The 13,640-nt window shown below is 38.7% G+C and overlaps 1 protein-coding gene across 2 annotated transcripts in view; it reads left to right on the top strand.

Annotated features, from left to right (window-relative positions):
* The window catches only part of pxb (putative Hedgehog signaling attenuator pxb), a 412,264-nt gene that overhangs the window by 74,238 nt on the left and 324,386 nt on the right, over positions 1–13,640 (top strand). The window contains exon 1 of one of the 2 annotated variants that reach the window (XM_083119001.1): positions 7,986–8,071. The exons of the other annotated variant lie outside the window; for it this stretch is intronic. The gene's annotated coding sequence lies outside the window, so the exon portion shown is untranslated. Of the gene's footprint in view, positions 1–7,985; positions 8,072–13,640 lie in introns of those variants that run through there. 2 annotated transcript variants of the gene reach the window in all.

The raw sequence follows: 13,640 nt of genomic DNA, 5'->3' as shown, positions 1-13,640 counted from the left end.
TGGCGTGGTGGTATCGTCGTCGCCTTGGTATTAAGAGGTCGGGGGTTCGATACCCGGTGGAGGCACACAGTGATTCGGATCCCATTTTAAACTGTAGGTCCAGTCCCGATTAGCTTATCTGTGCATCTCGTTCAACCAAGTAGACGGGTAGCCGTGATCAAGTTTAGAAGATTCAAGAATGCCCGTCTGCTGCTACAAACGTTCATTTGATTAGTTACCACGCACCACGTGATCATGCACCGTACATTACACCGCTTCAGAATGTAGTGCAAACGGCGCAGTGTCGCAACTAGTTTATACTTTCTGCATGTTGATCGAAGATAGTTTTTATTAGCTGTACACGAGAATAGTAATGTAGATGTGTTCAAATCCAGAAGATTCAACAAGTGCCTGTCTGCTGATTTTAACGTTCATCTAATTGGTCAGAACGTACAACGTGACCATACGCCACACCGTACACCGCTCCAGAACGTAGTGCAAACGGTGCAGCAGCGCCGGCGGAAGGTTGGGGGTCGAACCGTGTTCCCCGTAGCCGAACTTCAGTCGTGTGGCTGTCCTTCGAATCGACCTCCCCGTCCCCACTGTGCAAGAAAAGAATAAGAAATAGCCACGTCTGAAAACTTCGTCACATGCTGTCGCTATGCACATGAAGAGGTGCTGGATAGCATGTTTAGCGACTCCAACGAGCCATGACATGAATTAACATATTGACTTATCCTCATCGCAGCCCTTGTTGGCTGTCAGTGATACGTGTCGTGGAAGCAATAGCAGCATGGCCGATTTTACACTTTCCATTTCAAAGCACGTGCACGTACCATCGGCAGGTCAGTAGTCTAGGAGGTTATGTAAAGAATTCAAGTTCTACACCTTCACGAATGGCAGACCGTTTCTTTTTTCTGTGCTGGTAGCATGATTTACAACAATCGGAGTGGATGACATCACCATGTACACCTGTTGTTGTTGGTTGGGCGTTGCCCGTCGAGATTAACCAATCTGATAGCGTCACTCTAGTGCCGAATACCCAGCCAATAACAAACAAAAGATAACGTCACTAATTGAATTCGAATGCAACCTGGCCTTCCCCTTATGCACCAAGACCAAGGGGTAAATGATCAAAACGGACCCAACAGATAGGTTCGATGTTTCAAGTGACAGGTTCATTTACTCAAACCTAGCGTCCCTCTTGGGCACATCAATCTCAACTGACCTTCGATTCTGTGTCCAGGATTTACAAATCAGCATTCTTATTCACCTCCAACAAGAACTGACTCCTTTTGGAAGGCAACATTCATTGTGGGTTATCAGATAAACCCTGATAGGAAGCTAAAGAGGGGTTATCTGTTTCCTCCTGGTATTACAGGTTTTCAGGACTTAATTAGAAAAAGAAAATGTTTATTTTAAACTAGGTTGGATTCAGTCTAGCGTGGCAGTCCTATTATCTTTCCCATTTTTGTACAAGGGTGGAGTTCTCCTGTTCTGGCCACACCACGACACCTCAATCACTGATAAAGGTTTTAGAACCCAGAATTTGTGTTAGCCTATCTTTTTCGTTCCTAATGGCTTCGAGTTGCCTTTTGGGCATTTTCTTCAAGGGCCTTCATCTGCATAATGAGCCTGAAAGTTCTGCTAATACTGCTCAGGTACTTTTAACTAGTTTCAATGTCTTTTGGCTTTGTATAGGTGATGACGCCCTCTGTTGAATAGACTGATCATTGATAAAAAGAAAGTCACGTGGTACAACTCTGAACATGACAACGCCAATTAAGTCCCGCTAACATTCAAAGTTTTGTAAGTTACTCAAATATTAACACGTTACCGTTATTTTGCATCCAAATGTAACAACGTTACCACACTTTGTCATACAATAAGGACAAGTATCACAGTGCATGTTCCCCAGTGTAACATAAAATAAAAAGCACAAGTTTTAAATAACACTACAATGTCTCGTCCTTGCAAATAAATCCTACTATTCTGTATTTATGGAAGTAACGGGAAGTAACGATCTGTTGTTTCAGTTATTCTTGCAAAAAAAAAAAAAAGAACTAGTCACGGTAACATTACTGCGCTCTAAGGTGGGAAAAAAATGGTAACGCCAATGGTAGCACGTTTCTTACATGTCACAGACGACAGACCTCGTATTTATTTTCATTTAAAAATGATAAGGTTGACGACTGTCATAACAGTTATTATTACATCTTCATGATTTGTCTGTAATGAACACGTCACGAACATGTAAGTTCGACTCTCCTTATTTAGGGAACTTTGAGACTGATATGACAAGCAACACGTGACAGGCCTCATGCGAAAATGACACGCAACATGGGAGTTTCACACCGAAGTGAGAAGTGACGCCTGCAGTCCGTAAAAAAGGTTCCACTGCGCATGCGCGACCATCGGACCAAGGCGATACCAAGGAATATAGAGATTAGGTAAAGCCATCCGAAGATTGCCGATCTTGCACGAACGCGTGACATCACCGGAGAAGCAGTGAGCTCGGCTGAAGCAGACGGCCCCTAGCATTTATATGGGAGATTCAGAGAGCGAAAGTATATTATTACTTTTAGGAGGGGGAAAATAATAATTGTCATCCTCCAAGATGGTATTGAGGCATCCTTTTAATGATTAGTAACAATTGAAAACGCGCTACTTTTAAAAGGGGGCAAAGTACATGTGAAAAAATGTATTTTGAAAATCCATATTCCTGAAACTTTCTGACCGATGCGCTACAAAGAAAGTTGCGTGTTCTCCTTTAGAATTTCGTAATTTTACAAATCGTAATATAATTTTAACAAAAACGTGGCATGCTAAAGAAGAATTAAAGAGTTTAAAAAATAATTGATTAATAGACTTGGTTTATTTTACTTCGCTATCTGTCACATATGGCTAATGGCAAAGATGAGGATGCGTGATGATATGACGAAATTGAAGAAAGGAAAGTAGACCCATGCCCGGGCGGGGATTCGAACCTGGGGGCCCTTGGCATCGTAAAGCGTTGTGCTAACCACTTCGCCACGGAGGTCAGCATTACAAGGAAATAAACAGAAATTGGCTTCTATGTCTTAATATGCGAGAAACATTTGCGAGGAGGTTATTGAAGTAACAAATAATTATTACAAGACGTTGTGATGAAAATTATTAATATATCTGAAATATCGAGAGTTGACCTTGCAGTCTCTAAATGTGCTTTTAGGGTTACGCAAAACCTTTACTCAAAATTGATAGTGTAAATTTATAAGCTATTAAAATTTAAAACTTATTCCTGTTCGAAAAGAGAAACTGCCAAGTCAAATTAATATTTCGTAGAAATACATGTATTTGTCTTTCATGAGGCCAAGAGAGTATTTGGAGGGGGCGCTGGCTTGGTAAGGCTATAGCCCCGGATCTCGATCTGCAAAGGGGCTTCCAGTAGGAAAACATTCCTATGAAATAGTCCAGAAGAAGGGGCGAAATGATTTTTTTTTAAATGGCTCAAGAATACAAAGATATAAGTGGATATTTGACAAGCTTAGTCTAAAACTTACAACTGAAGTCGTACGTGTGTGTTGGGGGGGGGGAGGGTGGCTACGTCAGATAACACAGTGGAATATGATTCACAATAAATAATTAAAATAAATATGTGGGAACAATAGAAATCAAAATGTGCTATAGCTAGTGACGGCGCAATAGTAAAGATGGAGGGGTAAATCATATTTTCCCGGGGCAATCATGTTTATTATTCCGTTACATACGACACAAAAATGCATATTTTGGCTAAAAGAGCATTCATTCATTTATTTATTTTTGTCGTTTTACTAGGGGCAGATAAGAGAGAAAGAGAGAGAAATTGTCGAACGAGAATAGGGGGGCGTTCCTGCCTCCCCCCCTGTAGTGTGGTCACTGCCTATAGCTATGCTGGAGAGGAATGCACCAATTAATACACTATTAAATAAAACAGATACTTTTAAAACTTTTAATCAAATTATTTGTGAACTATGAATTAAATTTAGAGAGAGCACATTTAATTTGGATGAGTTAACTTCTGAAGCCTGCCATTCTCTGAACTGCACTGCCCTTTGAGCCCTAGCTGCTGCGTTCAGGAACGAGCTGAATACTAATGAAAACAAATATGTGACAAATATATATATAAAAAAAACAACGTGTTGAAGCTATTGACGGCGCCAAAGAAAAGACAGAAGAAGAAGAACGTGGAGAGTGCAGTGATATTTTACGGGAAGCAGCAGGCACGTATCCAGGAATTCCTTTCGGGGCGGCGGCTGAACACCATTTTTTAAAGGGATATCACAATTGTATGTTTAAGGCCAGTGGTGGCAATTGGGTTCCAAAATGTCGGGGGGGAGGGGGTGGACAAAGAAACAAGCATTAAGAGGCCATAGTGTGATAGTGTGGAGGCAAAAGAATGGGAAGCAACTATCTCCTAAATCGTCGCCACTGTTTAAGGCTGTCACTTTAATCAGAACGTGAAATCGGGACATTTTCTACCACTCAACTCCTCTGTTTCCATGCATTAATATTGTGTGCCGGAACCATCTCAGTATGTATGTTTGTCCATTTCTTCTCATTAGGCATCAAAACATCTATGTACCAGAAGTGTTTTTACGAAGGTGTTACACATGCACGGAATGCACAATCCACTCGACAACGCGAGATTCAAACTGTGTGCAGGGAACTGGAATCAGACAGTTCACGAATATTTCTCTCTCATTCGAGCCTGAACACCACTAACGTGTCTTGTCCTCCCATGTTTGCAGCTCTTATAAAAGCCGAAACCCACCAAATTGTTCATATTCATGCCTAAGCACTCGCAAGTGTCCAAAATTGTCTGTTGAGTGTGTGTCGAACCCAGTAGCCTTAAACAAAAGTATTTTTTTATGCCATGAAATTCTCGGACTGCATACTCAAAATTTGGTCCTGGCGCAACCAAATCATCACTCAAAACTGATTTTCAGTTGATCTGTGCAGCTTATTTCTTTTTTAATAAATCGCTCCAATGCCCAGCCCGATAATGCCGAAATATTCACTTTAGAGAGAGAGACCTTCGATCTCTTCGTCTTTCCACCCGAACTACTCGCAGCACTACTCGAAGTTCCGCTGTCGTCAATGTTTTTAGCTTTGGGACCGAACTGGAACTAGTGGTAAACTTCGTTACTTTACGGTATTTAGTCCATTTCATTTTCGAATCACTAGATCTTATAAAGCAACCAATGGACACTGACTGATCACTAATCGACTGTATGAATTGTCACACTTACCTCTGAAGTCTCCACCTATTCTGTTGTGCAGATCAACCGGGAAATTGAAGCCGCGTATTAATATCCTCATTATATTCTAGAACGTTTCGCAGATATCACGATTCGTAAATATTGCCAGTAGTTCGACTCCTTCTCTTTTTCAAGAACGTTCCCTCTCGCGCTTTCCAGAGATTAAAAAATTACAATGAATCCGAATCGCCCTACCTGCGGCGCTACCTTTGTTGTGCAGCTTCCAAATGCTGATAAGTCTCTTCTACATAGTGTTCAAGTTCGCTACGACAACACCGAAAGCGTAAGAAAAGTTTACGTGCAATATTATCAACAACAGGGTTATAGAACATTCTCCGTCTTGCCTTGATAAGTATTTCTCTCCTAAAATTATCGTCACATTATTCAAGAAGACAAAAACCTAATTTTATCTAGTGTAAACTGAAAAATTTCCTGGTGGGGGTGGGGGCACGAGTTACGATCCCCACCTTGGATACGCGCTATAAACAATACCAGGGTTATAGAACATTCTCCGTCTTGCCTCGATAATTTTTTATCTCCTTAAATTATCGTCACATTATTGAAGAAGACAAAAACCTAATTTTATCTCGTGTAAACTGAAAAATTTCCTGGGGGAGGGGGCTCGAGACACCTGATGCCCACCTTGGATACGCACTATTAGCAATAACAGGGTTATAGAACATTCTCCGTCTTGTCTCGATAATTATTCCTATCCTTAAATTATCGTCACATTATTCAAGAAGTCAAAAAACTAATTTTATCAGTGTAAACTGAAAATTTTTTGAAGGGGGGCTTGAGCCCCCTGATTCCCACCTTGGATATGAGCTGTTACCAATAACAGGGTTATAGAATATTCTCCGTCTTGCCTCGATAATTATTTCTCTCCTTAAATTAACGTCACATTATTTTATTTGACACCACAAGAAACAAAAAATTTCATTTTATCTAGTGTAAACCGAAAACTTTCGGGGGGGGCTTGAGCCCCCTAAGCCCCCCCTGGGATACGTGCCTGGGAAGCAGTCACGTTTATTACACCCTTACATTTACATACAATATTATAAAGTTCTGCTTTTAGATCTCGCACAATGCCTTTTTCACAAAAATGGGCAATCTTGCATTTTTTTTATATCAATCAAGCTGTGATAGTTTAGTTTTCTTCCGTTAGTTTTCTGATAATAGTTTTCACAGCTTTCCATAGCATTTAGGCATGATTTCAGTTGACAAGAACAAAATAATCTTATTTCAAAACATAGAGCAAAAAGAAATCCAACGCGCTTAAGTTAAAACTCCCCTACATTGGAAGCCTGGAGAGAACAAAACAAGGGTTCCTTCGTAACACGATTTCTTGAAAACCATTTTACACATTTGAATCAACTTTGTGATAAATTGATTAGAAAGGATGAATCTTAACAGTAAAAGTTGTAACTTTTCCCTTGCTACTATATTTTAGAAGATATTCGTTGTCAAATTTCTCAATATTTGCATAAGGAACCAGCCTTTTCCGTGCTGAGTGTTTCGATGGTGACGTCATGCATCCACGGACAACTGCGCATACGATCTGCGCCGCCGAACGAGCACCCCCTGAGACGATACGATTCACGCTATTGCCCAGACCACGTGACAAGCGACAAGCGACATGTGCAGCTTGTAGTGTGACTTCGGTTTCAAATCTGTCAAGTGTCGCTTGTCACTTCGATCTGAAAGCTCTGTAACAGTTGCTTCTCCTCCCACTTACTGATATGTCGGAATTGTAACGTGTAATAATAGCACGTTGTTATTTTGAAAACTTATTTATTTTTGTTCAAATTACATTTTCATCGGTTATTGTCGATTGTTGTTAAGGAAACATATCAATTATGTGCAATTTCAAATGGTTCCGACCTCATAACTTGGAAACAAAGGTAGATAGCAAAGTTTTTATGTGAGTAATATAGTATTGTTTCAAGGGGAAGTTGCAACCGTGCAAGGAATGTTGTCCCCTACCCATAAGTTGTTGAACACGGCCGACTTTAACAACATGCTTTTCACACAACCCAAGGGACTGTGTTAGTAATTAATACAGTAAAACCATCGACCCATTATAACCAGTTTATATTTGAGGTTAAATAAAATACTACACTACATGTTACTTTCATTTTAGAAGAAAAAGTAATATTTTGTGAAGAACTTCGTCATCCTGATAATAGCGACATTATTCTAAGCGAAATATAAATACGTATATCCTACAATTTGCTTCAAATTATATTTAACACCAATCATCGCAGTATCTGAATGTATCGAAATTATATAGTGAGTTACACTGTAGTAATGTTCCCGAACTATTATCTGGCAATATTGATTCGATTATCGCTGTATGTCAAAGCGTATACTTCCACCATGTATGCTTTTGACATAATTTGGAGATACTTTTCAGTGACGAAAATGTTTGTGAACTAAATTTGCCTCATTCCATACAAACAATGAGTTTTAACTATACGAGGGAAAACAAGCAATTTTTCATTAGCCGCTACCCTTTTGTTTCGAGCGATTTGCTCCCTCGTCTGTACGTACGTATTCGACGTGTCTCTGCAAGTTGAAACTTGCCCCGAGTGTTGGAGGGGGTGGAAGCACCTTACTGGTTACGAAGTGCGGTGTGATGTACGTTTGTTGGAGTGTTTTCACCAGGGTGTGGTGGTAACTACCGCTTCTTTAGAGGTTTGTTTCTGTTCTGGTTTTGTGTGCAAATATCGTGGAATGAGACTTCACAGTGAAGAAATATTCAGTTGGACATTAAAGTAACTGTTCATGAAGTGTGAGCTGGCGAATTTTCGAAGGTAAGCAAGCCAACGTTATCAAATTAATAGACATCGTAGAAAGGCTAGTAAATAGTGTAGTGTTGATAAGAAAACATACAGTAGTTTACCGTTTGTGGTATTCTGTCACTTAAAAGTTTTACATAGCTAATAAGTATCACAAAACTCGTGTTGCAAACAACCAATGCATGTTCATAATTAGTTTCGTTTCGTATGTGTAGGCACATGCTAATATATTGATGCATGTTGGTTATGCAAGAATATCGTAGGGTACTTTTCTCTTTTCTACCACTTTTGGCTAATCGCAAAGATGAGAAATGAGTAAATGAAACTGTCGGAGAGACATGCATAAGGAACACAAACGCCCAGGCCGGGGCTCGAATCCGGGTCATATATTCATTTATTTATTTATTTATTTATTTCGTCTTCTTTTACATGGCGAAGTTAAGGCTGTGGAGCCTTTTCTTCCACTTGACCATGTTTACAAAAAAAAAATTGAATATGAAATAATTAAAATATTGAAGAAAAGAAAGAAAAAAATATAAAAATTACAGAGAAATAAAAAATACAAAGAAAAATTACATATAAGAAAGGTAATCTAACCTATAGATACGGGCACACACACTCACACACACGCATACATATTTTTGCCTTTACACACGTACAAGCAAATACATAACGACACCCTCCCCACTACTTCAAGGTCAGAGATGAAGATATGTTGTTCGAAATATACTTACAAAAAAACAAAAAAACGTTCTACAACCGAGAACCGAATCTCTTATGTTGGTACACTTTCCATATTGCTTGTTACGTCACACTTTTGAAGCGGAAAAATATTTCTGCCTGCTTTCGTTCGAGTACCTGTTCAATCTCCCGCTTTCGGACTTGATTGTTATTCAAATTTCCAAAGGAAACTGAGTTAGTCTTTGATGAGCTCTTGATTACTCCGGCACCTTATTCCGTCGTCCTTTCCTTCCCGGAGGAAGATTAAGTTCCCTAATAGGAAGAAGAAACGCGACGGCATATAAATTGCCTTTGTTTTGCGTTTCTATTTTATTTGATCAAACAAAAGTGTGACGTTTTTGTAATTGCTGGAGAAGATTAAGCTAATCCGGCTTGCGTAAGGAATGTAAAGGCTGTCTTGGGTTGGAAGAAGGAACTTGTTTTATTCGCCAACGTGAGGGAATAGGACCAAAACATGTGGCACTCCACTCGTACACACACAGAATTCAAAGTGCGTCATTTTACAGAAATATCTATATGTCTTTTACTCCAGGAACAGTGACTGCCAGTGATGAACTTTTGGTACTTAATACACACAAAGGGCATCAAAGGGTACTTTTACTAGCCGTTGTTCTGTATAATACATACAATTGAGATGTCACTTTAAAGAAACTAAAATGATACTTAGCACCGAAAGTGCATCAATCGTGACTTGAAGCATTTCAAGCAGGGATATTAAAGATTCTGGAATTATAAATATATTCAACTCCGGTCCAGGAGAGAAAATTCAGAAAGTGTAAATGGGTTCTGGAAAGTAAAGAACCTTTTTATCTTTAAAGTATTTCAATTCGGTCCCGGAACCTTTTTACAGGATCAATTTAAGTACGGTCCAAGTTCGTTATTGAAATGAAACAATGCGCAACTTGGATCGAATTTAGATTGCGACAAAGAAAGGTTTCGTTGGGTCCTGTTATGGAACAAAATAGAACTCATTAGAATTTATGTGTTCCTGGACCTTGAACAACTCTGATTTCGGGCTAACCAATCCACTACGAAGGTTGGCCGCCACACTGGTCGCTACGACACCATGGGTCCCGGCTTCCAATACCGGCCTAGGCATGAGTGTTCTTTATGAGTGTCCTCTTCATCAATTTCATCCCATTGTCACTCATCCTCATCGTTGTCGTTAGCCAAAAGTGGCAGAAATAAGACGCTCAATAACAGAAATAAAATCAAACGACCAGTGTGACATTTGGAAAATACTTAGCATCAGGATATTTTTTTCCCCAGAGTTTTGCATTTGGGCTGTTATAAGTTCGGATTTAGGGGGTATAAGGGTAAATTTAGAGCCTTTATTTTTGTGAAAAAATTTAGAGGATCATGTCGAGGAAATTTTGAGGTGTGTGTGGATAAATCACCGCCTCGCACCACTCGTTAATTCGTACTTTTGTTGCATGAAGTACAACAATTGTGCCCTGATTACTGAAAGTTTAATTGGTAACGTGTTGGGGAGGAAAAACACGTGGAATTTCTCTTTGTGTGATGTGGGCTTGTGCTTGTCTAATCCACACACGATGTTTCTCGTTGCACGGCACAGATCAGAAAAAAAAACAGTCTGTCAAATAACAATGGACATTTTCCACCTCGTTTACTTGTTTACTTGCTTTTTTTTACTGTCCTCCTATACGAGTGAACAAAACATCACCGAATAAATTTGTTTTTCTCTATAAACAGCCTATTTTTCCCAATAATGTGAAAAAGACCCGCATGCCACCATGGTGTGCTTGTTTCATCTACTGCCTACGTATTTTCCTTGTGGAATGTTCCCTCTCTCAATCTTTCTCCCCCTCCTCTCTGTCTTTCTCTTTCTTTTCTCTGTCTCTCTCCCTCTCTCAATCTTTCTCTATCGCTCCCTCTTTGTCTCTTTCCTTCATCTCTCTCTCTCTCACTGTTCTCGATATACACTCCGCCGCAAAAAAGAATCGCCCTCTAGTGATAAAAGTTAATATTTTCTTTCAAGCAGTATGTTTTTTTAAAAAATTATTCTGACAATTGTACATACTGTACGTAATTTTAACATTTTCTGATATTTTACTTACTCTAACAATGAAGGTAATAATGGAAGAAATCAACAAAGAAAGCTGTTAGTTGATTAAATTGTTAAGCTTAATGGCCTTTATTGCCTTCCGCTATTGTTTAGTTACCTTTGTTTGGTCTGATGTATAGTTCAACTGTTACATTTGTTTAGGGATTGGTTTCATAACCTCGCTGAAAGGTTTCTTGATCAGAAGTCTTCCTTCTTGCTCACACAAAGTAGTAAATCGAAATGGGTTGAAAGCAGGGTGTTACAGATCTCAGTCTAAGAAAGTATGGAAGGATACTTCAAATGTTAGAGGATAATGTGTCCGAGAAAGAAGTTGCACGAAGACTTTATATTCATCCAAAAACTGTCACAAATGTTGTTCGGCGGAATACAGAGACTGGAAGTACAGACCGTAGAAAAGGCAGTGGAAATAAACGAGTTACAACACCGCCGATTAGCTGACATTCGGAGCGGTAAAATCGGGAAAAAGGTATCGGAACGAACAATGAGAAGGTGTGCAGAATATTTTTTTTAATTATTGTCAAAATAATTACAAAAAATTAAATAAAACATACTGCTTGAAAGAAAATATTAGATTTTTATCACTAGGGGGCGATTCTTTTTTGCCGCGGAGTGTATTACCAGCCCCTCTAAGCACAAAGTTTAGCCTCCTCTAAAATAAAGTCAAACACTTCTCTAAGAATTTTATCTATTATACAAGTAGGACATCATTTTCCTCCTTAAGTCGCCTTGCAATCAAGGGGTCCCGGATTCGATGCCCGGTGGAGGCACATAGTGGTTCGGATACAACTTTAAACTGTAGGTTCAGTCCCGATTAGCCATACTGTGCATAAAGCGGACTTAAAACACCAACTCAATCAATCAAAAATCCTCCTTAAGTCTAAATTCTAGAAGCGAACACTTGGTTTATTCTTTCTCTAACCTTCTTTCTTCAGCAAATAAGCGTCGGAATTCTTCTATCTCCTTCTACTTTTCGTATTCCTCTTTCTCTTTCTGCTTCTGTTTTTCATATTCTTCTTTCTGTTTCTACTTCTGCTTTTCATATTCTTCTTGCTCTTTCAAATTCTTCTTTCTGTTTCTGCTTCTGCTTTTCATATTCTTCTCTTTCTGTTTCTGATTCTGCTTTTCATATTCTTCTTTCCCTTTTTGCTTCTGCTTTTCATATTCTTCTTTCTCTTTCTTCTTCTGCTTTTCATATTTTTCTTTCTCTTTCTGCTTCTGCTTTTCACATTCTTCTTTCAGGCACGTATCTAGAAATATGTTTCGGGGGGGTCCGAACCAAGTGTCTCAGGAATAATAATAATAATAACAATAATAATAATGTTTAAATTATAATAATTATATTACATCAAATTAATACTAATTACAATACATAAATTAATATTATATTATTATTACACGAATAGGTAAAAAATAGGTAAATAGACTCTGTATAAGAATATAGATATAACAGCGCATATGCATTACGTAACTTACCTGTAGTTAAGATCGGAATAATTTACATAAAAACAAGTGCCCTGGCAATTAATGTCAAATAGATGAATAATTGAATATTTATCGAATAACAAAAATGATGTTACATGTAGTTGGAGAAAAGTAAGTTTCTGATTAATATCTTAGGCATATTATTTTGAGTAGTAGTGTACATAAATCTTCTTTGTAATGTCATTCAAAGCCGTATGATCCCAATATAATTCTTGCCTTCTAAAAAGTTCAGAGGAAATTGATATTTTCATTACTTAATTTTAGTACTTGGTAAGTCTTTCGGGGGGTCCGGACCCATGAACCCCCCTAAATACGTCCTTCCTGTCCTTCAAAGCCGTATGATCCCAATATAATCCTTGTCTTCCTATAAGTTCAGAGGAAATTATGCAACAAATGCTAAGCTAGTATTTTCATTATTTAATTTTCGTACTTAATAAGTCTTTCGGGTAGGGGGGGGGGTCCGGACCCCTAAATACGTCTTTCCTGTCCTTGAAAGCCGTATGATCCCAAAATAAATCCTTGTCCTCCAATACGTTCAGAGGAAATTATACAACAAATGCTAAACGAGTATATTTTCATTATTTAATTTTCGTACCTAATAAGTAATAAGTCTTTCGGGTAGGTGGGGGCGGGGTCCGGACCTTCGAAATACGTCCTTCGTGTCCTTCAAAGCCGTATGATCTCAATATAATCCTTGTCTTAACAACAAGTTCGAGGAAATTATATAACAACGGCTAAACGAATAAATTTTTCAATATTTAATTTTAATACTTGATAAATCTTTCGGAGGGGGTGGGGGTCCGGACCCCCTGGACCCCCCTAATACGTCCTTGTCTTCTTTCTCTTTCTGCTTCTGTTTTTCATATTTTCCCTTTCAGTCTTTTTCATCAAATAAGCATCGGAATTCTTCTTTCTCTCTCTGCCTGGACTGTATAGTAGCATGAGGTTTTGTCTTTCCTTTTTGTAATTCATGCTACTCTTTTGTCTTCTACATTTCTTTAAAAAATAACCTTTTTCTGTCCTTTTTGGCAAAGACGATTGGAACTCTAAACAAGGTTGTACCGTAGAGTATAGAGCTGCATAGCTTGTCTCGACTTTTTTTTTCTTGGTTGTAGGTTACTCATACTATACATTATATTAGAAGTCCGAGACTGAGATGAGGACGAGACGGATGTTTACAAGTTGAAACGAGTCGTACAAAGGGACAGGCATTTAAAACTTGAAATTAAACCGAGATATTTTGAACTCGAAACAAGACCGAAATTTCCAGATCTC

The sequence above is a fragment of the Lepisma saccharinum genome, chromosome 3 (genome assembly GCF_977018435.1).
Source record: "Lepisma saccharinum chromosome 3, izLepSacc3.1, whole genome shotgun sequence".
Taxonomy (NCBI): domain Eukaryota; kingdom Metazoa; phylum Arthropoda; class Insecta; order Zygentoma; family Lepismatidae; genus Lepisma; species Lepisma saccharinum.
Note: the sequence above shows the minus strand (reverse complement) of the source record. Positions and strands in the feature narration are given on the sequence as shown.